This window comes from Dipodomys spectabilis, unplaced genomic scaffold (assembly GCF_019054845.1).
Source record: "Dipodomys spectabilis isolate Male_0828 unplaced genomic scaffold, ASM1905484v1 ptg000295l, whole genome shotgun sequence".
Classification (NCBI taxonomy): Eukaryota; Metazoa; Chordata; class Mammalia; order Rodentia; family Heteromyidae; genus Dipodomys; species Dipodomys spectabilis.
The window spans coordinates 468382-494324 of NW_024870972.1; the positions used below are offsets into that span (position 1 = coordinate 468382).

Genomic DNA, 25943 nt, shown 5'->3' on the forward strand with positions numbered 1-25943 from the left:
ATGTTTGCCAGCAGTGTTTGTAGAGCTATTTGGGAACTCTCTTCTGGATTATTCATTATCTGTTTTGTCCCCTGATAATCATGAGTGGGAGTAGAGGTACCCGGACTTGCCATTTTTCTTGTGTTTTTCCGGCTTACTCTGCCCATTTGGGATGAAAGTAACACCAGTTTTGTGCTAGAACACTAACTTAAGGCAAGCATCAACCAAAGTCTGAATTTGCACAGTCAATAGTCTGCAGATACAATCTAGTTCAACAGATACCTCTATTCAACATCAACAACTATATATTAATGGGCTGTGAACCGCAAAGAAGAATTTGGTAAACAGAAATTATTAGGGTTAGTGAGTGATGTGAGTAAAAAATAGGAATAGAGTGATGTGGGAAGGTACAGGGAGACTTAACTTAACTAAGTCCTAGTCTCAAAGCAGGAAATAGGTTGGATAGGATGAAGGTAAAGAGAGAGAAAACAAGAAGAATGAGAAAGGGAAACAAAAGAGACCTTAAAAAATAGAAAAATAAAAATTAATAATATGCAGATTCGAGAACAATCTATTCAAAGAACATGAATATAATGAGAGAAGGGGAGGGATATAAAGGAGATGTGAAGAATTTAAAAATAAAAATACTTAAAATATTATATAGGTATAAAGAGGTAGTACTGCTATTAAGGAATTTAAGTCTCAGAAGCTTTGAATTGAGTAATAAACTTGTGGATTAAGTGTGTACACAATGGGGGATATGGTCTAATAGTCAACTTCGGGTTTATCTGAGGATGTGCAGAACAACAGTTAAGTCCCATAAAGAAGAACAAAAGAGAGGAAAAGGTGAGAAGGATAAAGAAGAAAGAAAAAAAAGATCAGAAGTTCAGTCAAGCTAAGCAAAAAACAAAAAGAAAAAAATTTTTTAAAGAAGAAAGAAAAAAAAGAAAGAAAGAAAAACGCACACACGCATGTATCCCTAAAATAAAGATTATAAGGGGAAAAAAGTTACTAGAAAACAATTTTTTTCAAAACAGGTAAAAATTTAAAATTAAAAAAAGTTTTAGGAAAGAAAAATAATTTTTTTGTAAAAGGTATTAAAAAAAAGAAGAGGAAAAAAAATTTCTTTGATTTTTTTTGGGAGGGTTGGGAAAAATCCTGTATCTCCCTTGTGTCTGTCATCAGCCTCTGGTTGGAGTCTCTGGTCTGCTTGTGGTCCTGTGGCTTGATTGGTTTCTTAAGTCAGTTTGTTTGGACAGGCAGAAAAATGCTCTGCTTTACCCAGGATTTTTCGATCCTCCTCCCAAGTTAGTTCAATGGGAGGGGGGTGTGCTTTGAGTATCACAAAAGAGGGAGATGGCTTTTTCCTCAAGTTTGGAGATGCTGTGATGAGGTTAGGTTCTGGGTAGAGTTGAGGCCTTTCAGCAAACAGTAGCTTTTCCCGGGGGCTAGTTTGTGAGCAACTCACAGAGCCCAGCCTGGAGCCACACTCAGGGTTTCTGTTTACTCATGTCGAGGCTGCTAAAAGGAGGGGAAGCCTCTGGCTCTGATTACCTGGTGAAGAAAGCCACTCCTAGGGCTGGTGCCTGAACTGGGTGACTTTTCCCTGGGTGGAGTTGAGTCTGGCAGGTCACAGCATTATGTTTTTGTGACCTGCTAAATGACTCCTTTTATTCCAAGGCCTGAGTTGGAGCTAGCAGCTCCACCGAGCTTTGTCGGTATCCAAGATGGGGATCTCTGGTACTGGGTGGGGAGGAGTGGCCTTCCCTCCTCTGCTCCCTGAGAAAGAGTGAGGATGTCAGGCTTCTACTCACACCGAGTCTTGGTTCCTGGGTCATCTCTGGTCTGCGAACTGCAGGATGAAGATGTCTGCTCCTTGTCGGTTCTTGCTGGTGTTGAGTAGAATCCGCTCACCCGCCACGTCTGGCTCTTTCATCCCGGACTCTCTCTGTTTCAGGTATGGGGGTACTGCCGCCGCCCCCGCCGCCGCAGTTACTGCCACAGCCGCAGCTGCTGACAAGAGCTCAGATCTGTCTCCTTGCCTGGATTTTCCCTCTCTGGCCTAACTCTCTGTCCTGTGATGGCACACTTGGCGTGATTCTCTGGCTTAGGACTGTTCACTGGAACTCTAAAACTTCTTTCTATGCAAGAGCTTGTTTTGCCTCCAGTTTCTCCTCCGCCATCTTCCTGGAACCTCATGTTCCTTATATTTTTAAATATATATTTTTATTTATTTTCAAGTAGTTGTCCAAAGGAGTTGCAATTCAACAGAGCAATTTAGGAATACAGTGTCTTATAAAAAGAAAATCAGTGTCACCTCTTTTAACATTAGATTACTAAGCACCACAAAAGCAGAAAAAGCCAAAGTGATGCTGTGGCTCAAGTGATAGATTTCTAGCCTGGAGCTGAAGAGCTCAGGGATAGCGTCTAGGCCCAGAGTTCAGGCCACGAACAAAATAAAATAAAATAAAGTTAACATTCTCAACCACCTCTTCACACTATCCCTTCCTTCACTTTTCTTAATTTTGTAGGTTGTATTTGATTTTTTGCCATTTAAAAAGAAAATTATGTACATAGTGCATCTTGATCTGAGTCATCTCTTCAAGATTTTCATTCACACACTCCTCTTATTTTTCTCAGTTCTGTGACATATACATTGCATTCTTGTCTACATTTTACTTATTTCCCCGATTCGTTTTTTCTGCCCCCCTCTTCTTGATCCACTCTGTCTCTTGCAAGTACATATTTTCTAGTATTCAATTTGGTAGGCTTTGCCTTAGCCTTTCTAAATAATTTTATTATTTACATTTCCCATAGATTCTATTATACTTCACTTAATTTATCTATACCTCCTTGTTGCCACCCAGTGTTTTTACCTATATTTATAGGCACATTCTAGTTTCTACTCAGGAGGAAAAGCATGCAACCTATGTTTCTCAGGTTCTGGTACTGTAGTTCACCTAATGTAATCCTTTTCAAGTCTTTCCATTTCCTTATGTATGGTTCAATATCATTATTTCTAATGGATAAGTAGAATTCCATTGTAGATACACTATAGCCAAGATATGGCCAACCCAGATGCCCCTCAATGGATGAATGGAACAAGGAAATATGAGATTCTTATCTCCATTAATCCACCAAAGTTTGGAAATGGAGCTGTGCCTCAAGTGGTATATAGTACTAGCCTTGAGAAAAAGAACCTCAAGGACAGCACCCAGGACAAACAGAGATAGAAAAAGAAAGAAAGAAGGAAAGAAAGGAAAGAAGGAAGGAAGGAAGGAAGGAAGGAAGGAAGGAAGGAAGGAAGGAAGGAAGGAAGGAAGGAAGGAAGGAAGAAAGGAAACAAAAATTTTCTAACAAAGATGGTATCAGAACAAAATTAGAAAGCACAATACAATTGATAGAGATAGAATATTTCTCTGAACATGAAATACTACATTTGAGTGTATATGGAATATTTATTTCAATAAAAGTCAAGAAATTCTAAAATACTGAAGTCAAAACATTGAGCAGATTCTACAACTGCAATGGTTATGAGATAGGAACAGGTAAGGCTCAGAAAACCTCTATATGCAATTATATTAATATCTACCAAGAATAAGTCAAAAGAATTGAAAATTAAAGATTGCCCAGCAGAAAAAAATTGAGCATTGTGGCTAAAATGGTTAAACAATACAAATAGTAATAAATTAACTTCTTAGAAAAAAGATGAATGCCAAGGATATAAAGCCAATCTTTAATATTTTTGAAAAAAATCACAAGAAGAAAACATAAAGAAATATACATTGAAAAGTTACACATAAATCAAAGCAATAAATACAAAACCCCCCTAAAATGCAAAATATTAAGTCAATTGTTGTTTTTTTCATGAGATTAATATAGTTACAAAACACTATAATTATAGTAACTATAAAAAGACAACTTGTGCGTATTGAAAATCATAAGGAATGTGTTACATGTAAGATTTTATAAATTATACTATGAAAATTATATAAGAAAATATTCTCATAAGTACTTTGGATGATACATTTGGAATAGAAAAATTTCTAATAAAACAATTCCATTGACAGTAGTCTCAGAAATTTGAGTATAAAATTAACCACGGACATGAAAAAATACCACAAGGGGGAAGAAAAGATAGAAAAAAGTAGGAAGGAAAGAGAGAGTAAAAGGAAGGAAGGAAGAAGGAAAGAAGGAAGAGGGGGGGAAGAGGGGAAGGAGGGATGGAGGGAGGAAGACACCAGAAGATATAAAGATATTTTATGATCATGGACTAGAGGAATTTGATTGTTTTGCTTTGTTTTGTTTTGCCAGTCCTAGGGCGGGAACTCAGGGTCTAGGCACTGTCCCTGAGCTTCTTTTGCTCAAGGCTAACACTCTACCACTTGAGCCACAGCGCCACTTCTACCTTTTTCTTTTTTTTTAAAATTTTTTTATGTGGTACTGAGGAACCAAACCCAGAGATTCAAGCATGCTACGCAAGCACTACACGACTAGCCACATTCCCAACTCCGGACTACAGGATCTATTCTTTCAAAACAACCTACAAATTCAATACAGTACCCACAAGACGCTCAACACCATGCCCTACTTAATCGAAAAATCAGGTCTAAGATGTATATGAAAACATAAAAGATCATGGATAGTGACAGCATTTCTGGTCAAAAGAGCAATTCTGTGAGTATCACAATACCAGAGTTCAAACTGCATTACAGAATCATAGCAACATATAGTAAATACTTAACTGGGGGAAACTCAATGATGGCATACCAGTTTACAGCTGTCAGTTTTAGTTATGAACTTCACACTTCCTCTCAGTTTCAGTTCAGCTTACATTCTTTTCCATTTTTCCTTTCTTTTCTTTTAATTTCTGGGAATTTCAGGTTATCATTTCATCTAGAGTTATTCTAACCCATTTTGAACTGTGATGCAATGACTTTGTTTTGCAGCTCAATTCCATTTTATTAATTCCAAGTAGCAGCCTTTCAGTTTTTACTCAGCTTGCAGTTTTCTATTATGTTATTATGTTTGAGAACAAGTTGGATTTTCATGCTTTTGTATTTTTCTCAGAGTAACTTTACATTAGTTTTTCTTCTATTTTTATTAATCTCTCTTTTATTTACATTTTGTTCTTTTTCATCAAAGCATTTTAACTGTTTTCTTCTGTCTTGCATGTTTTAAATGCTAGTGAGATTGCATTCTAAGTGTAGTGGAATTTATGTATCTTTGGCATCCTGATGTGTGAATAAACAAGTACTGGAATTATGTTATTGCATTTGTCATATATATGGAGAAAACAGAACACAGCCCACAGAACTTACCTAAGGTTTAACTGAAGGTTTCTAGATGATATTCACAAATGATTATAATTACAATTTTCTTCTAGAGGAAAGTGAATTATAACATTCATTTTCTGATTGTCTCTTGCACTCACAAGCAGTATAAAATTGTTCATATAGGGTAGGTTTTTATGTGTCATCCAGTTTTACTCCATCGGAGAAAGATTGGATATAAATTATAGATACTACAAACAGTAATGATACTGAATTGCTTGTTAGTATTTGGACAAAGCCCTACTGAATAAATGTGAGAAAGGATGACATTCATGTACCCAAGTCATACCTGAAGGAAAAGCTACACTGTTTAAAAAAATAAGGAAAAAATGCATGAATTTATTTTCAGTTTACATTAACTCTAAATTAACAAAAGATATTTGATCATTTAAAAGAGAATAATTTTGTTGCCTTATTTCAACATTATTAGGATTGAGGTAGCTAGTATTGTTGATGAATTTCTTTTCTAAAACATGGTACTATATGGAGAGGACTCTTTGAAGTCATGTAAAATTCTACGACTATCTCAGATTCTCATAGACTTCCTACCTAGGCTGTCTTCAAAGCATGATCTTCAGATCTCAGGTTTCTGATTAGCTATGATTAAAGTATGAGCCATCAGTAAAGAAGGTTTTTTTCTTTTTTCTTTTTTTGTCTGTCTTGGGGCTTGAACTCTGGGCCTGAGTGCTGTCATTGCGCTCTTCAGCTCCAGGTAAATGCTCTACTGCTTGAGCCACAGCGCCACTTCCGGTTTTCTAGTGGTTTATTGGAGATGAGAATCTCATGGACTTTCCTGCCCAGGCTGGCTTTGAACCACGATCCTCATATCTCAGCCTCTTGAGTAGCTAGGATTATAGGTGTGAGCCACCGACACCCACAGAGGCATAGAAGATTTTATATATGCATCTTTGATTTCTATCTTGGTAGCTATCCCCTCTACTCTGGGAACTTTATGTCAAATAGTTTGAGTATCATACAGGCTATCACATAGCCTTGGGAAACATTAATTTATTTTCCCAAGATTATAATGTTTTTAATGAACTAAAAAATAAAAAGTACAGTTATTATTAATATATTTAATATGAGAGTGATTCTAGATGTATTTTAAATAATTGCAAAACTTTCAACATATAGATTTAATATGAACTTATTATTATAATTTTTTTTTGTCAGTGGTGGGGCTTGAACTCTGGGCCTGGGCCCTGTCCCTCAGGTCTTCAGCTCAAGGCTAATGCTATATCATTTGAGCTAAGATGCCACTTCCGGTTTTCTGGTGGTTTATTGGAGATAAGAATTTCTCGGGCTTTCCTGCCTAGGCTGGCTTTGAACCATGATCCTCAGATCTCAGCCTCCTGAGTAGCTACAATTGCAGGTGTGAGCCAGGGGCACCCATCTTTTTATTATTTATTTTTTTTTTGTGCCTATAACAATGCTTGTATTCAAGACTTTGAGCTCTTGATTGGATTTTTTCATTCAAAGCTGATGCTTTATCACTTGAGCCACAATTCCACTTCTGGCTTTTGGCTGGTTAATTGGCGATAAGTCTAATGGACTTTTCAGCCTTGGCTGGCTTTGAAAAATGACCTTTAGATCTCATCCGCTATGGTTGCAGACTTGAGCCATGAGCAAACAATAAATACATAAAATGTTTACATGCATGACTAACAATTTCTAAATGTGCTAGTAAAATAATTTGTTCCTAAAACTGTATTTATGTTGAATAATATTTTTGTTGATTTAAATAGCAGTCACTAATGCCTAAAATAAAATTGCATGTATATGTGTTAACCTTTAATAATTACAAAATGAAATAGGTATTTTGTATAAATAGTTCAGTCTGAAAAATCCTCTACCATGGATTAGTAACTGTGGTTTCCCTGAAATCAGTTAATATCTACCAATATATTTCAACAAATTAAAAATTAACCTTGACCTGAATAATTACATTTCAATGATTTAAAAAAGTTTTGTTTCTATCCACAATTTTGTTTTAGTATTTAGTATTTGTATAAGTACTTAGCAGATAATACGCAGTATTAAAGTTACCTATATAGGATAATAAAAAAATTATATTTTTACTAAGTATACCTATCATATTAAGAAAAGAAGCAGATGTATATCAACTCTGTCACACTTCAAATATCTTAAGGTTATCAGTTTATAGAAATTCTACAAAGAATAATTTGAATTATCTAATTGAAAATTTCAAGCTGATCATGATTAACATTTTTTCAAGAATTTGTGATCAGGACCACAAAGAAGAACACTAAATAATTCATTAATGACATTCAACAAATAAAAATCTCATGTATTTTGATTCTTATGTGTATGATATTAGCTCCTTAGGAAGCTGGGATAGAAGAATTCAGTTTTGAGACCAGTCTGTGCAGAAAACTTGTCAAAACCCTTTTTCCACCTGTACCTGGACACAGCGATGAGCACCAGTCATTACACACTCCATGGGACCAGGAGAATGGGAAAATCATGGTTCCAGACTAGCCCAGGAAGAAAAATATGAGAGACTCCGTCTTAATATAGGGAAGCTAGACAATATGGAAATCTGATATTTCAGCATTTATGGGAGGACTAAAGTAGGCCAATAATAGTCCAGGAGTTTGCCCAGGATGGAATCAAATTCCTATCTAAAAAATAATCAATGAAGAGCATAATGGAGGCATGACTGAGAGGTGAAGTGCCAGCCTAGCAAGCACAAGTCCCTGAGATCAAATCTCATTGTGATAAAAAAGAAAACTAAATAAAACGCAAGAGTAGTAAATCCTAACATTTTCTTTCAAACAGTATCATATTAGTCCCTTGCAACGGTGGCCTTAAGTTGACTAGACCTGATGAAACAACATAAGCAAAGTCTCTGTAGTGTCTGTTGATACATTTGTAGTTTCCAGCAGGAAATGAAATGTAGCAAATTTAAGACCCTTCAAACTTTATGGGCTGGGGTAGGGTGTTGAAGGAGTCAAGATGCTCATCTTTAGGCACAAGTTGATCTGGCCTCTCTCAACAAAAAGGGGATATGTAATGGAATGTACAAACACATACCATCTGTATTACCTAAAATATCCTCGTTTAGACTGTGGCCCAGAAGAGAAAGCTTTGCAACAGGCCCAGACTCGGGTGTAAGTGGTTCTGACATTGAGTTCCATTATCCTACACATCCAACGATGTTTGTCAATGGCAAAGAAGAGGAATGCTAGTTAGAGCCTTTACTATGTGTATGAATCACTGTGCAAGTACTTAAAGTTTGGCAAAAGTCCTGATGCTATTTAAGGAAAAAAATGAACCTACTTATTTTTTAAATTTCCGGTCGTGGGGCCTGAACTCTGGGCCTGGGAGCTGTCCCTCTGCTCTTCAGCTCAAGGCTAGTGCTCTACCACTTGAGCCACAGAGCCACTTCCAGCTTTTTTCTTTTTGCTTATGTGGTGCTGAGGAATCCAACTCAGGGCCTCAGGAATGCAAGGCAAGCGCTCTACCACTGAGTCACCTTCCCAGCCCCGACCCTACTCATTTTTGAAATAAGTTTCTTAGCTTGCTACAGGACCTTGAGTGGAGATTGATCATTTATTTATAGGTCACAGTCACGATACAGCTTGTGCTATCCATCTTGAATTGAGTATTATCTGATTCACCAAGCCAGAAAGTTGTATGTTAGTATAAACATTTCATTTTCACAAAGAGGTGGAATAAATGCAGGCCTTAAAAACAGACAAATTATTTATATTAAAAGAGTTCCTTGAAATGTCCATTGTCTATCCTGCTGTCAGGATATCTCTACACAAGTAGACATCAATGAGTATTTGAGATGTTTTTTGGTCAGCTGACTGAAGAATGGAATATTTAGGTATGGTTTACAGATAGTTTTGCATAACCCACTGCTAACACACACATGAAAGTAGTCAACTGTGATTCTACATTCAACCTTTTGTATCTCTCTGAAAAAAAAGGTAAATGACAGTTCTTTTGATGGTCAGGACCTCAAATAGAGTCACTAATTGTTCTCTTTACTAAGGAGAAATGGCAAGATATATGATGATATATTGATACATGGGACAATGACAAGATTTTACTTAGTAGAATCATTTAGAACTTGAAAATATTAGATGGATTCACGGGTAATTGGAAGTTTTTAACAAGGCAAGTCATTAATGAGGTATCTGCATAGACTTCTCTAAGTGAAAAGAGCCACAAGTAAGTGTGTATACTTCTCATATGGATGAAAACATGTGTAATTTCCACAGGCATGCTCACCTGAAAGTGACCTCAGCAAAGGAGGAAGTTAGATGATGAGAATCATACCTATTCTCCCCAAAACAGACATCTATACCTGTTTAGAGAATCCAATCATCTACTCAGTCTATCAATCTGTTGTTTCTCAGTGAGTTCATGGGCAATGTAGTCAGAGATACAAGACAGTGGTTATATATAAGTTCAGCATCATGGATTCTCCTTGCCAATGTTGACCTGCCAATAACTCCTGCTAAGCATCTAGTCTGCAATAGCAACACTAACACTGTGCTCCACCATTCCCTGAGGAGGACCATCTCCATTGTGGAATGGTTGATGCAATTTCATTTGAATATGTACATACTTTAAATACAGATTTACTTTCTTGCACAAAAAGCTTTTGCTCAAAGTAGAATAAAAATGTCCACATGATGGAGAGCCCATATAACATTGCTTTTGACCCCGAAACTCACTTCACAGAAAATGAAGTATAGCAACAGTTGCACGCTCATGGAATTCCTTGTCATGTGATGACATGAATTCTTGCCATGTGACATACTATTCCAATTCAATGAATAATGGAACAGAGGATCAGCTGTTTGAAGGCCCAATTATAGTTGCTATTACTTGGCAATACCATACAGGACTGAGGCATGGTCTTATGTACCATTTTGTAATCAGCCTTTACAGCATTTTTCTTCCATAGCTAAGGGTCATAGGTGTAGAGGTAAAAGGTACAAATGAAAGAACTATTGCTCATTAACCCTCAGAACCTACTAGAAAGTTTTTGCTAGTGAGCTTCTGTTTTGATAGTGTAGAGGTCTTACTGAAGAGGAAAATGATCTCAAAGTAATACCATTGAACTTGAAGTTAACCATGCTGCAGGCTATTTTAGATTCTTCCTGCATCTGTATTAACAGGAAAAGAAAGGGCTGTGCTACTGGGGAGGGTGATTTTGAATACTATAGGAAATTTGACTTCTACTCTACCATGGAGGGAAGGAAGAATTTTTTATGAATCCAGGTCATCACAGGGTATCTTACTATCATCATACCTGAGAATGACATAGATGGAAAGTATAAGAACTCAACAAAGTCAACACTGGCTCCTAAACCTGTAATCCAAACTGCCCAAGTGGCTGTAGTCTGAGTATCACAATTCTAAGCCAAATTGGGCAGGAAAGACTATGAGACTCTTACTTTCAATTAACTGCCAAAGACATGCAAATGGAGCAGTGGCCTAAGAGGTAAAGTTCTAGACTTAAGTGAAATTATTCAGAGGTAGTACTCAGGTCCTGAGTTGAAGCCCTATGACCAGAACACCAAACAACTACAATTATTAATGTCAAAGAGATTCATTATAGGTTTTATTTCTTCATTTATACTTACTCTGATTTTATCTTAAGTCCAATTTCAATAGATCATTGATTTTAGAATTTATTACTTCTTAATATAAGCATTTAGTGGTATAAATGAAATGGCCCTCTGGACATTGACTAAGATGTCTCCACCAGTTTTATGTTCTTTTTAGAATCCAACTCACACAGTTTTATTGTCTTTTGTAATTGATTCATAGAGGAATGGTTATCTTACAGTTTATTAAGACTTCTCAAATACTCCTGATTAAATTCCATGCTAAAGGTTTGAACACAGGTTCTTTTATATTTACAAAGGTTCTTTACCCTTGGTGTACACCACAGACCCTTCATTCATTTATTATTTATTTATTTATCTATCTATTTATTTTTCCAATAGGGTCCTCTGTTTTTTACCTAGGCCAGGATCACAATTTTTCTATATAGGTGAAAGATCTCCTTCATAGCTGGGATTGCATTTGCATACCACTACACTAGTTAAGTGTGAATTAAGTTGAGAGGAGAGCTTGCTAACTTGTTTTTATTTTTTTCATCCAACTTGGCCCTCAAAAATGCAATCCTTGCCTCTGAAATTACAGGAATGTTTAGGTACAAAGTTAGAAAGACCTTAACTCAAGGAACAAAACAAAACAAAACAGTTGAGCCTGAGAATACATGCTTGTAGTCTTCACAATGAGAGGTTCAGGTAGAAGAATTAAGGTCCAGGGGGGAGGAGGAATGGGTGGGAGGGTGGGGGGGAGAATGGGAAAGGATGGGAAGGGGAAACATAGGAAGAAGCTACAATGCTTGATAAGAAATGTACTCATTACCTTGCCCATGTAATTGTAACCCCTCTGTACAGTAATTTCACAATAAAAAAGAGGAATTAAGGTCCATTCTGACCTGTGCAAAAGTTTTGAACCCCTAAATGAAGAATACTTAAACATTACAAATTACTTGTGGATATAGCTCAGTAGTGGAGCACTGCCTAGCAAGCAAAAGACCATGAATTCTAATCAGTTATTTGTTAAAGGGGTGGTGGGAAGAAGAGGAGGAGGGAAAAGAAGAAGAAGAAGAAGAAGAAGAAGAAGAAGAAGAAGAAGAAGAGGAGGAGGAGGAGGAGGAGGAGGAGGAGGAGGAGGAGGAGGAGGAGGAGGAGGAGGAGGAGGAAGGAGGAGGAGGAGGAGGAGGAAGTGGAAGAGGAGGAGCAGGAGGAGCAGGAGGAACAGGAGGAGGATGACGGCTAGGAGGAGGAAGGAGAAGGATGAAGACAAGGAAGATGAGGAGAAATGAAACTTGTCATTAATTTACAAGTTTACAAGACAGGGTCTATTATTTAAGATGTCTTCACTAAGAAGAAAAGAATGGAGGCAGGGGGAGAGGGATAGGTGTGGATAGAGAGAGAGACAGCAAAGAGGGAGGAATGGAAAGAGGGAGGAAGTAAGGGGTGGAGAAAGAGAAATGGTAATCAATGAATAAAAGACTAGATGAGAAAAATATCTGAACACACACACATGAAATAAGACTCGTATGTTATCTATAAAGATGCTTCCTCTATTTCTGTTTCCTTCCTGAATCTCACCCACCTGGATACATGGATTTATTACTGTTGCTTTCATAGATGTGAATGCAAGTGGTTTTAGACCTTTAGTTGCCTCACTTACTTTATTTTTGTAAATTATAACTTATTAATTGAGCAAAAATACTTATGAAACACATTTTAAAATAGTCATTGGTTCTGAGAAGAGTTATTTGCCATGCAAAAAAATGTGTGTAAAGATTTGACTTACGTTTTACTCAAATCTTTAAACAGTGATGATGTCATTGGCGTGGACTCTCATACAAAGGAGGGACTATTTACCATAAAGGGGATTTGAAGACCAGGGACTGTAAATATCCAGGCTAAGGTCAGTCATAAGCACACATAGGATATAAAACCAGCACTGCATTCCATAAAAGAGCTCCACATTCACCTAGTTGTTTCACTTCAGAATTCCTAGATGAAAGCCTACAGAGGGTGCAAGATGTAGCACAGAGTGTTTTGTATTCACATTCTGGGTTCATTCTGGGTGCTCATGGAGAAGCTCTTGTAGTGCACCCAGCTTCCCTACCAAGTGGGACACTTCTAGCCATATCCAGTCACCTGCAAACCCACAGCAATGTCCAGCCAGACAGTATGTTTCCACAAGCCCAGCCATAACAACTCCTTTGTCATTCTGTGAGCCCACAATGCTTTGCTCTCTCTCCTACATTTCTGTGTCTATATTCTTTGCAGTTATTCTTATTTTATTAGCCAACACTTTAGTACCCCAATACTTTCCTATAGTTCATAGTTCTTTCTATTGAACTTCCCTCTTGTTTAAATTACTCTGTGGATTCTTTCCCCTGACTAATCTGTGACAGATACAGCATCCAAAGCCATCTGTCTTCTAAGGATTATTAAGACTGGCTCTTAGCTTTACATTTCCTGATAGAATGGTCCATGTCTTATATCTTTGCAGCCAGGACACTTTTAGCCAAGGGTCAATACTATGAAGATTAACGACTGCTTTAGTGCACAGAAGTATTTAATAGGGTCTTTAAAAACATAATTCTAAGGCATTTCTCTTCTGGTCTATTTTCCAGAAGACAAATTCTTTAGTATTAGGTCATTTAGAACCTGCTTGAAGAGTGTACAGAATGGAAGTTGGTGCCTGTTCATGATATACTAAATATATTGCAAGAACCACACACACACACACACACATATATATATATATATATGTATATATATATATATAGTATATTTGTACAATGCATACATATATATGTGTATACACACACACACATACACACATATATAGTGATATGTATAGTGATATAGTGCAAGTGCAAGCCAGGAGATCTAAGCGGTGTTGTGGCCTGGGCAGAGACTAGAACACAGTTGTTCAAGAAAACTTACAAGTTTTACATAAACTTATTATATAATTTTAAAGCTTTCTTTTCCATTTTTTTTTTTACTTTTGTTAAGTGTTGATGTTGTTTTAAGTGCGTCAGAATTTAGGGACTGTTTTAGAATGTGAGAACATTTACAGTGGTTTAAAATACTAGAGGATGTTCATTTATTTGTTGTTCTTCTGGTATTAGGGCTTGAACTCAGTGTCTCACAATCTCCTTTGGCCTTTTCACTTAAGGCTGGCACTCTAATGCTTGAGCTATATATCCACTTCTGGATTTTTAAAGTAGCTATTTGGGGATAAAAATCTCACAAACTTTTCTGCCCTAGCTAGCTTCAAATCACAATTCTAAGATCACGGCCTCCTTGAATACTTAAGATAACAGGCATGAACCCACCAATGCTTGGACACAAATAACATTTCTTATTAAATGATGTTTCATATTTCCTCTCCTAAGAGTCTTGGTAAACTGAATATGTCATTAGAGAGATACATTGAATTCCCCATCCAAAATCACAAAATCAGCTAGCAATATTTCTGCAGTCAGAACCATAGTTATTTGAGGAAAAACTTCAGTCCAGAAAGTTAACAACAACAACTACAAAACTTTCCAAACTATTAGCAGGTATATATCTATAGCAAATCCATTTGTCAATGTCATATTCGTCACCAAGGCCTGGACTCTTGTCCAAGATCATATATAGATTTTATCACTTTTGATTTTCCACTCAAAGTTGTAGCTCTACCACTTGAATCACAACACTACTTCTGGGCTTTTGTGTTGGTTAACTAGAGATGAGTCTCTTGAGCTTTTCTGTTAGACTTTGTGGAATATTATGGTCATCAGAATGTAAATGAAGTAGAGATGCTAGGATTAATACTGAACATATTTTCTGCATGTTCCATGTTCTTTTTCTATGAAATTTGGGCATTGGAATCCTCCAGTGGTTTTAAATAGAGACCATTTTCAACTTGGTAAAAGTCATGATCATTCCCATTTTGGACACACAATAAGTCTAAGTTGATACAGATGTAGAAGAAATATTTCACCTTTTCGAATAAAGCATATCTGGTTAACTCAGTAAGTTTTGATATCATGGTAATATCACCTGTAGTCAGAGATGACAGATATCATGGTAGTATCACCTGTAGCCAGAGATCACATTTCAAGGGTAAAGTAAGAACACATGGTGTATTCTGTCTGGTATGACTTGTGGTGGTGGTGATGATGATGGATGTGTTTGAGTTCAGGGACTTAATTTCTGACTCAGCTTTCTTTTTTTATTTATTTTTTATTTTTTTATTGTGTACAGAGGAGTTACAATTACATGGGCAAGGTAATGAGTACATTTCTTATCAAGCATTGTAGCCTCCTCCTTTGTTTCCCCTTCACATCTCTTCCCATCCTCCCCCCCTGCCCCTCCATCCTCCCCGCCTATCACTCCCCACCCTCCCATCCCCCCTCCCGAAAGTTGTAAAGTTGGTTTTCAACATAACAACTTATATATCTCATTGTTGTAATGGCTCCACCGGTATCCTTATTTAAATGATTTGTTTTTCCCCTTCCCCTCCACAAAGTATACCGACATCAAATACAGTGAAAGCAGGGATTATACTGTGGGGGAGGGACATACAAAACAACAAAGAAATAATCTTATAAATGCCTTAGAAACAATCACATTGACTTAGCATTATTGTTCATGGCTGATTCTCATAGCTAGAACCATCACAAGCATTTTGCTAGTTCATCAGAGATGGAGACTCATGCAGTCTTATTTCTATACAGGCTTTGAACTTCCCTCGTCCATATATCTGCCTTTGAGCACCTAGCATTATAAAAGCATGACCCACTGTTGCCTAGTTTTAGTTTAATTTTATAATGCACCAATTAATAATGATGAAGTCTGGATTCAGAAAAGGGGAACAAAATTCGACAAGTATATTTTATTGCGTTTATCCACAAATGACTTTCTTCTGCACTGGGTAATGGGAATCACAGCAAGATGTCAATTATAACAAAGAATAGAAAACTTTGGCAGAGAAATTTGTAAAATGTCACATCAGGTAGGTCTGCTTGCTAATAACTTTTCTACTTTTAGTAATGTAGATCCACGACTTAAAACATCATCAAGTTTAAGGGAAATTTTAAATTTATCAGTTAATAAAAAAGACTTTTCTGGGCTGGGAAGGTGGCTCAGTGATAGAGTGCTTGCCTTGCATGCCTGAGGCCCTGGGTTCAATTCCTCAGCACCACATACGCAAAAAAAAAAAGACTTTCCTAATGAAGTTCCTCTGATATTGTTGTTAGAATATGTGGGTAGATAGCTACCATAGGTTTCATTGTATAATTTGGATAATATGATATTTTCTCATTCCCGTGAGTTTGAGTCTACTTCAATATTGCCTCCACGTCACTCATACATTCATACATGTATCATGAGTATGTAGAATGCTTCATTTGTTTATGATGTTTAAGAACATGCACAGGTTTAATATGCTAGAAATTGCCTTTAAATCCAAAAATCATATTCATTTTCAGATTTTCAATGCCTTTGCAGTTAATCCTTATAAATTTCATATGTTATTAACTCCAGTGCATGATAGTACATTTGGGATGGATTGTTAACTCAAAGATAGGTTGGGGTAACCCATGTTTAAATCAACTCAGTTTCCTCTCACACACAATAACATCTTTAAGTTGCTAGACACTGGGTGAGAAGTAAGTTTAGTTACAACTTGGTGAGAAGCTTCTTTAGTGGGAGTAATGAGGATATATTTCTATGAAATTTACCTGTAAGAGTTTTGACAAGTTCCCATCACAATGCTCAGAGTTTAATAATTTCTGACATCCGAGGAAAAGAGATGGTCCCAAAATATCTTGTTCTTGGCAACAATGGGCTTCTGGTTAAGAAAAACGGTGTCACCATTATGTGACTTGAAATAGGGGAAGGAATGTTTGAAACCCCAGGCTCTTCTTGCCTTTCTGTCATGAATTTGGAAAGTCAAAGCCCAAAAATTTTGGAGAGGGAGAAAGGAAGACTGAGAGGAAGAGAGAGAAAGAGAAAGAGAGAGACTGGGGTCATGGTCCCAAGACGGAGAAAACAGAGGGAAACGGAAAGCAAGAGAAATTTAGGTATAAAATACAAAGCAAATATCTTCACGGATACCTTTCAAACCTACCACAGGGTTTGGGTATAAGTGATTGATGGTGATATAACAAAGGCTATATACCTGCAAGGTGTTTTATTTTCCCCAAATCCAGCAGGGGGGGAATAAATAAAACAAGAATATAAAAAGTAAAGAACTTTTAATACCTACAAGTACAGCAAAGATGAAATAGATCTTAATGCCCAGCCAGATAAATATAAATCATCATATTACTGGCGTTTTTTACTTGTATTCTATGTACTTGATGTATTTGTCTTTTAACTAAAATTTAAGAGACACTAAGAGCCAGGTTCAGAAAATATGTATGAATTTTTAATCCAATATAACAATTATCAGACTGACAATTTCAAAGAATTATATAATCATAATTACTACATGGAATGCTGTGGTGAACAACTTGGACATCATGAATTAAACATACAGGTAAGGAGAGAGACAGTAACATTAGAAAGAATTTTTAAAATATCACTGATGATATTAGTATAAAACAGAAAACAAAAGACTTTGATGAACTCATCAGTGTAGTGGGAAAAAATACATATGAAGAATCAGTGAGCTTAAAGCCCTTTAATAGACAGTTACCAACCTGAAATTGACAGAAAAAGGAATGAATTAGAAGAAATAAAATATATAGCATCTATATGATAATTATTGAAGGTATAATATATGTATAATGAATACCAGAGAAGCAAGAATACAAAGGCCAGAAAAGCTGTTCAAATGATAATAGTTGAAAATAAAACAAAATTTACATGAAATTCCAGAAGCTTACAGAAAACAAAGCAAAATATTTTAAAAATCATATTTTAATGGCAGAACACCAACAGCAGAAATAAAAAAGTCACCCACTACACAGTGAGACCATAGGCAGATATTCATAGCAGCAGATCAAAAAGGAACAATAGCTATGTGCACATGATCGTATAAAATAATATTTAAAGAAATGAACTCCAAGAGATTGAAATGAGATTTTTGTTGTTGCTGCTGATGTTTGTGTTATTTTCCTTTATTTGTCATTAAAAGGATGGGGGAACACAGAAAAGGTGGGACAAAGGGAGAACAAATACAGCAGTGGTATTCATTAGACAGTATGTAGAAAATGAACTGCCCCTCAATACATGAATAGATGAATAGATCAAGAAAATGTGATATATGCTGGGTGCCGGTGGCTCATGCCTATAATCCTAGCTACTCAGGAGGCTGAGATCTGAGGATTGTGTTCAAAGCCAGCCTGGGCAGGAAAGTTCTTGACACTCATCTCCAATAAACCACCAGAAAAACCAGAAGTGGCATGTAGTTCAAGTGGTAGAGCACTAGCCTTGAGCTGAAGTGCTAAGGGACAGTGCTCAGGCCCCGAGTTCAATCCCCATGACCGACCAAAAAAAAGATATATATGAATTCTATACTTCTATCAGAAAGACACTGTTCCATTTGGAAGGACTTGGAAAAAAATCATATTAAGTGAAGTAAGCCAGACCCAAAAGAACATTGGTCCCATGGTTTCCCTTATGTGTAATAAATAGTATACATCTAGGATAATCTTAGCAGATGAGCAGAATAGCTCAATAGCTATGTACATGTGATCATATAAGATGATGCTAAGAAAAATGAATTCCAAGATATGGACACAGGAGGTTTTTCTTTGTTGTTGTTGTTTTTTAATGTACTAGATGGGGTTTTTTTTTTGTTTCTTTTACATGTTCTTTCCCCTATGGTATAACTCCTGTTGTCACTGTATTTGATTTTGGTACCCTGGGTATTGTATAAATGTTTATCTCAATTAGGGAAGGGAAGGGTAACAAAAAATGGTGAGTCAAAGGATAAAGGTGAGAACCAATGCAACCGTGATACTCACAAAACCGTATGTTGGAAATGTTCTGTACAACTTTGGGGGAAGGCTTGGGGGAAGGGAAAGCAGGAGAAAAATGAAGGCAGGGGTAAAAAGTTAACAAGAAATGTACTCACTACTTTACTTATGTGACTGTAACCCCTAGGTACAACACCTGGACAATTAAATTTAAATTTAAATTAAACTAAAAACTGTGAGTAGGGATGGGAAAGAAAAACTGGGAGAGAGCAAAGGAAAGGGTGGCAGAGTTCAAAAGGAAATACATTTATTATCTGACTTACGTAAGTATAACATTACCTGTACAATACATCTGTGTATTAGCTGAACAGTAATAATAAAATATATTTTTAAGAGAAAAAGAAAGACTGTCTGGCTCTAACACAATGTCTTTTAGTTGGGGAGAGTCAGAGGGGAAGTGGAAGAAAAAATGAGGGAGGGGTAACAATGTTTGACAAGAAATGAACTCACTACCTTACTTATGGAATTATAAAGCCTCTGTGCATCACCTTTACAATAAAATTAAATTAAATTTAAAAAAAGAAAGAAAATCACACATAGTGGAGCCTTACTTCAGAGTGACAAAGATAAAGATTTTATCAAAATTTCTAAATTTTTGCAAGCAACAATTAAATGGAGGAGAATATTTAAAGTATGGAAGAAAGACATAACAATATAGAGTAAAACTAAAACAGAAACAAACAAGTTTAGAATCTCTTATTCAACAAAATTATTATGAGAAGAAAACATTGTCAGGCATACAAGAACAATAACAAAAAAAAGTGATTTTTTTTCTTTGTCTGTTGTGGGGCTTGAACTCTAGGCCTGGTTACTGTCACTGAGCTCTTCAGCTCAAGGCTACAACACTACCACTAGAGCCACAGTGCCACTTCTGGCCTTTTTTTTTTTTTTTTACTGTTTATATGGTGCTGAGGAATCCAACCCAGGGCCTCATGTATTGGAGGCAAGCACTCAACCATTCTAAGCCACCTTCCCAGCCTCAAAAGTGAGTGAATTTTGTCCTTCATCTTCCCAGACTTATCCATCAAGGTTCTTCAGAAGGAACAAAAAAAGGAATCATCTTAAATATCTTTCAAGATGATCTTGGTAATTCTAAATCACTTTTGATGAAATGGCATTATTTAGTGTGACACAATTCAATGAATGGACAGTCATGGTGTTAGTGACCTCTTCTGGAGAGATCATGTGTAAATAAATCTCAATCCCTATTAGGTTGGAAAAGCTCATGACCAACAACTTTCGTCTCCAGAATCCCACTCCCAGCTAGTCTTTTAGATGAGGCTGATTGTCCATTGCTCCCCTTAGAGTCTCATTATCAAATTTGAACCATGAAGCCTTGTATTTGCTCTGGTTACTAGCCTCTAATTCACTGGTTAGAATCCTAGCTTAGGCCATTCTTGATCATCCTTGTGTATAGTTTTCACGCGTTCACAGCTGGAGAGTATTCACTATGTTTAGTCCTACAAATTAGACTCTGCCTTTCCAGTATAAAATTACAATTTTTTTTCTTTTCACATGTTGTCATAAATTTCTTATAAGGAGCCAAATAATAGTCATGCCTGGGCAAAAGAGTCCATCAACAATGAGGAGAGGACTCTGGAGTTAGTTAGGATCTTAAAATATTAAAAATAGCATTTTTGTTTAGATGCCTTTCTGAGTAAATCGAATTTAAAATAAACTAAGTATGAAACTGGGCACTGGTGGCTCATACCTGTAGTCCTAGCTACTCAGGAGGCTGACATCTCAGATCATGACTCGATTCCCATACAGGCAAGTAAATCTGTAAGACTATTATGTGGCTGCAATGGTAAAGCACTAGCTGTGAGCATAAAATCTAAGGAACAATAACACTGAGTCCCTGAGTTCAAGCCCCATTACTGAAATAAATAGATTAGTAAACAAAATAATTTATTAATCAACTAAATATAGCTACTCTGTGGCTGTACACTTAAGAGACAATTTTCTAAACATTCCAGAGCAAACATGAGATGAAATAAAGTCATGTATGTTGATGCTTGGTTTTGTTATCAATGCCATGAGAATGTATCAAAGAGTTTGATCTAGAATAAATGAGTATATTGAATGAACTCTTTTATTCCTGACAACTGAGATGACAGTTTGAATATCTGGTGAACGCAATCATGTATTGATTCTTATCTAAATGACAGGTGTTCACTTTTCAAAAAGGAAGATGAAGATGAGAATTTTTTAGTTGGATATGAGAGCAGAACATATTTTGGGAAGTTGACACACAAAATATCAATCAATAGACTATCTTTTAAAGAGTTTCCTTATGACAATAAAATATATGTAGGGGTATCAGAGTAACATATAAAATATATCATTCAGTATAGAGGACTTGTGAAAGGATTAAAAAGATGGTTAAGTTTCCATAGAGATATTTAAAAAAAATTTTTAAATTAGTTTTTTAAAGTTTTATTATTGTGAAAATACCATACAGAGGGGTTAGAATTGCATGAGCAAGGTAATGAAGACATTTTTTGAATTTTTTAAATTTATTATAGGTATATTAAAAGTTACTTTGAGATGGCACATTTGATATTTTCTGGTATTATGAATATTTAAAAACAAATTGCCTTTGAAAGTTTTATCCAAAAAGAAAGAAAAAGGGAGGGTGTGGGTATCATTCCATAGCTGAAAGTACTTAAAAAAAACTGAGAGGAAAGAAATCTAAATAAGATAACATTCTTGATAAAGAAATGTGGCAGTTTCAAATTAAAAGTACAAGTTTAAGTAGTTTTCATAAAATATTAAAAATAAAATTACATGCATAAGGTATTTAATTATAAGAATAGCAATGAAATTTAAACAGGACAGGATTTATCAATGATAAATAGGCATTTTAGTGCAAATACTGCAGAAAAAATTTCAAAGCAAAGATCATAATCATTCTAATTATATAAAATCAATTTCAGTAGGGTACATCTGAATTCAGCCATTGCAATGAAATGCCAACTTACAAATCTTAAATCTAAAATAATGTACTTAGTTTTATGTCCCATTTCTCTCTTCATTGCTATCACTTGTTGAAGTTTCTCTTCCTTGGCTCTTCTACAGTGGCAAATTGTTCTTTTTTCCATGAAGCTACTGAGAAAATCATCTATTTCAGTTTTTCCCTCCAAGAAATCTTCAGCAATATTATCAGATTCTTCCTCAGCTTCATGTGCAGCGACTTTCCATCTTGTCTGTAGGGCACTTGCACTACAACTTTCCCTTAGTTCATGTTGTCTCTGCATCTTCTTTTCAAACGTAGATTTCATTTGTGTAAGTAACTAATAGTTATCTAAAACTGTTTGCCTTTTGGCTTCCAAACTGGGCTCCAAGAGGAGATTTTTCTTGCTAATTCCTCAATACTTTTTACTAAATCACCCTTGTCATTAATAATTTGTGTTAGTTGAGGTAAACTCAGAAACTGTTCTAGTAATACTTGCTCTTGTTCATTCATATCTGTGAGTTGTGACACACTTAATTCTGAGAGTTCTAGAAATGCATCAGGGACATCTGGCATCTTGTACCCAAAACTATTTTGGCTTATCGGTGTAGAAGTTTCCATTGTGGGAACAGGTAATGGCAGACTTGAAAGGACACCAAATGTAAGAGCAGCAGGCTTGGCTGTTGTATAACTTGTTGTTGAAGAAGAAACAATGTCAGTAACAGACAAAGAAGTAATGTTCTGTTAGCTTCTTGAGGAGGATATGCAGGAAGAAACGGAAAACCCTGAGAAGCATAAGGAGGCAGCCCACCTGGGTTACTATACAGGTATGGAAACGCTGTTGAAGTGGGAGTTAAAACAGGAGAATTCTTCCAAAACTCATCCAACAGACTCTGGATAATCTTTCCAAGATCTGAGTGCATTGTAAAATTGCTTACTAATGGAGAAGTAACCTATATTACTTGTTTATCCATTAAAGGATGTTGGATTGGTGGATAAACACTGATCACTGTTTTTTCCTGAGGAAACTGAGGAGAAAGTAGTATATTAATGTTAATTGTCAAGTTGTTTACAGTGAAGGGCAATCTGTATTCCACATCTTTCTGTATTTCAGCTATACTGGAGTGGGAGTTCCGGAGATACAGTATTCTCACAATTAAAAAAAACTTATTTAAAAAACAGCCAGAAGTGGAATGGTGTCTCAAGTGAAAGAGTATCACTCTTGACTAAAACTTTAGAAACAATAGCAAGAAAGAAAAATACACTTTAGTCCTTATCTTGAGGTCCATTTTGCCTAACTTCAACTTATCTGACCTTTTCTGCTTGATTCAAGACATGTACTGATAATTGCAAATAAGGGAAACCATGGGAACTATGTTTCTTTGGGCCTGGCTTACTTCACTTCATATAATTGTTTCTAAGTCTTTCCATTTCCTAACAAATGGGGCAATGTCATTCTTTCTGATGGAGGCATAGTATTCCATTGTGTATATATACCACAGTTTCTTGATCCATTCATCTACTGAGGAGCATCTGGGTTGGTTCCATATCTTAGCTATGGTAAGTAATGCTGTAATAAATATAGTTGTATTGGTAGCTTTAGTATGGTCTTGTTTGTGATCATTCGGGTAAATATCCCAAATTGCGATTGCTGAGTCATAGGGGAGCTCTAGGTGGAGTCTTTTGAGGAACCTTCATACTACTTTCTAAAGTGCCTGAACAAGTTTACACACCCACAAACAGTGCAGTAAGCTTGGACAGTTTTAAAATAGCTACCAAGATATTCTTTTTATATGTTTTTATTGTAAAAATACTGTACTGAGGGGTTACAGTTACATGAATAAGGTAGTGAGTACATTTGCTATCCAGCATTGTTACACCCTCCTTTGTTTTTTCCCCTACCGTCCCTTCCCTCCTCAATTCCACAACTCCTCCCTCCTCCTTCCAAAGTTGTAAAGTTAATTTTTAACATAGTGTCTTGTACATCTCATTGTTACAATGAGTCAAGCTCTTTCCTTACTTCAGCATTTTGTTATTTCCCTTCCCCTTCCCAAATTAGAAAAAATGTATATACAAGATGCAGGGCACTGGAATCAAGTACAGATATTTTTCTGCATAAAATACTGTAGGATAAGAGCAAAAACATACCTTGAACAAAGGTTCCATTGGCTTTTTCTGCAGAATATGTGTAAAGCCTGCAAATAAATCCAAGATACCCTCAACCCACAGACTCACAAATCATGTAAAAATTGACTCATTCTATATTACGTTGTTTAGAGATGTGTGTGTGTGTGTGTGTGTGTGTGTGTGTGTGTGTGTGTGTGTGTGTGTGTGTGTGCAGGTACTGGGGATTGAATTAGGACTGAGGCACTGTACTTTTTCTATATCTTTTATAAATTCAGGAGATTTTTTGTTCTATTGGTTTCATTTTCTTTATGCCTTCTAAAACCATGGTGAAACTTTGTCTTTCATTACTTTACCATTATCATTTGTGTGTTAGATTGTTATCTTTCTCTTTCCTGATTTGGGCTTTATTTCTGAGTTTTTTCATTAATATCTGTCATTTTCTAAGTTATATAACTATGCTTTTTGTTTGCCCATCCCTTTTCTTTCGTGTGCCTTTCTCAGTAGGCTTGCATTTTGCCCAGAGTGGCAAAATATTCCAATGCTTTTTTCATGTATGTTGTAAGATCTTCTCAGTTTTCATCCCATTATCAGCTGTTATTTGTTTTGTGGGAATCTCTAGCACTTTAAAATATTGTCTCTGTATGAATCCTATAATTTTTGTTTCTTTTAAAAATATCCACTGAGGAGAAAGTGCTTTACTCAGATTTTGTAATTATAGACTAGTTGACTAAGGACAAGGGAAAGAATTTTCAACAGGTTGTTTCTATTTCTCTTTGGGTCGGTATTTTCACTTCTGAATATTTATTTTTTATTTTTCCCGAACAACTGGGATACTTAAAAACGGAGATAAAAGCTGAGAATATTAACAAGTGGAAAATCCTTCCTTTCCATCTCTCTGTGGTGCTCTCTCTGTTCACGTTTCTCTCTCTTTTCCTCTCTCTCTCTCTCTCTCTCTCTCTCTCTCTGTCTCACTCACTCACTCATTCTTTACTCTTATTCGTTGTTCTCCCTTGTCTCCTTCCTGAAAACATGTGCTGTCTCCAAATATTCATTTTTTTCTCATTTCTCAAATGCTCTTGATGCAGTGTGGCTACTTATTCAGTACATATGGTTCAGCTTGATTCTGAATTTCTCTACAATTTCCTCATTATATATTTGTTAATTTTAGTTGACAAATAAAAAATAATATATTAAGTTATATATGCATATGTTGTAGAAAGATTCAATCAAGATCATTATTTAACTGATATATTACTTTTATCTTTCCATCTATCATCTATATTATTTATTTGTTGCCTGATAGACACATACTGTGATTCTTTTGTTGGGCTATTCTGAATATTACTAATATAAACACGAGTGTGCAGGTGTGTCTCTATTGAATGCTTACTTATATTCCTTTGGATTCATAGCTGGGAGTTTTATAGCAAGATATATGGCAGTTTCCGTCTTTTGCAAACTCTTCATACTGTTTTTCACAGTGGCTGCACTGATTTATATTTCATTCAGCTCACATTAGTGCTGCTTGTTTTCTTAATGATTGCTATTCTGATTGTAGTGAGACGGAATATCTTTATCATTTCTATTTCTTTATAACAAAGGATGTTGAGTATTTTTTTCCGTTTATTGGCCACAAATGCTTCATTGAGAATTGTCTGATCATTTATTTTGTCCAGCTACAAACTGAATTGTTTTCTTCAGTTTTCAGGGGGTTTTTTTGAAATTTTTTTAAAGTATAGTCCTTTAGTTGACAAATAGCTAGAAAACATTTTCTTCCATTTTATAGATTTTCCTTAGATTCGAATACTTAGTTCCTTTGGCGTCCAGAAGTTGTTTAATTTGATGCAAAATCATTTTTCAATTTTTGCTCTTATTTCTTGAGCAATTTGCATTCCTTTTAGAAAGGAGTCTCAAATTTAACTACCTATTTATACATTTTTAAATAGCCATGCATAGTGATACATGTCTGTAATGACAACTACTCAGAAGG

General features: G+C 35.9%; 1 pseudogene; it reads right to left on the reverse strand.

The window, feature by feature from the left end:
• Window positions 1–25420, reverse strand: part of LOC122126975 — a 60847-nt pseudogene extending 35427 nt beyond the window's left edge.
• Window positions 25421–25943: the final 523 nt, after the last annotated feature.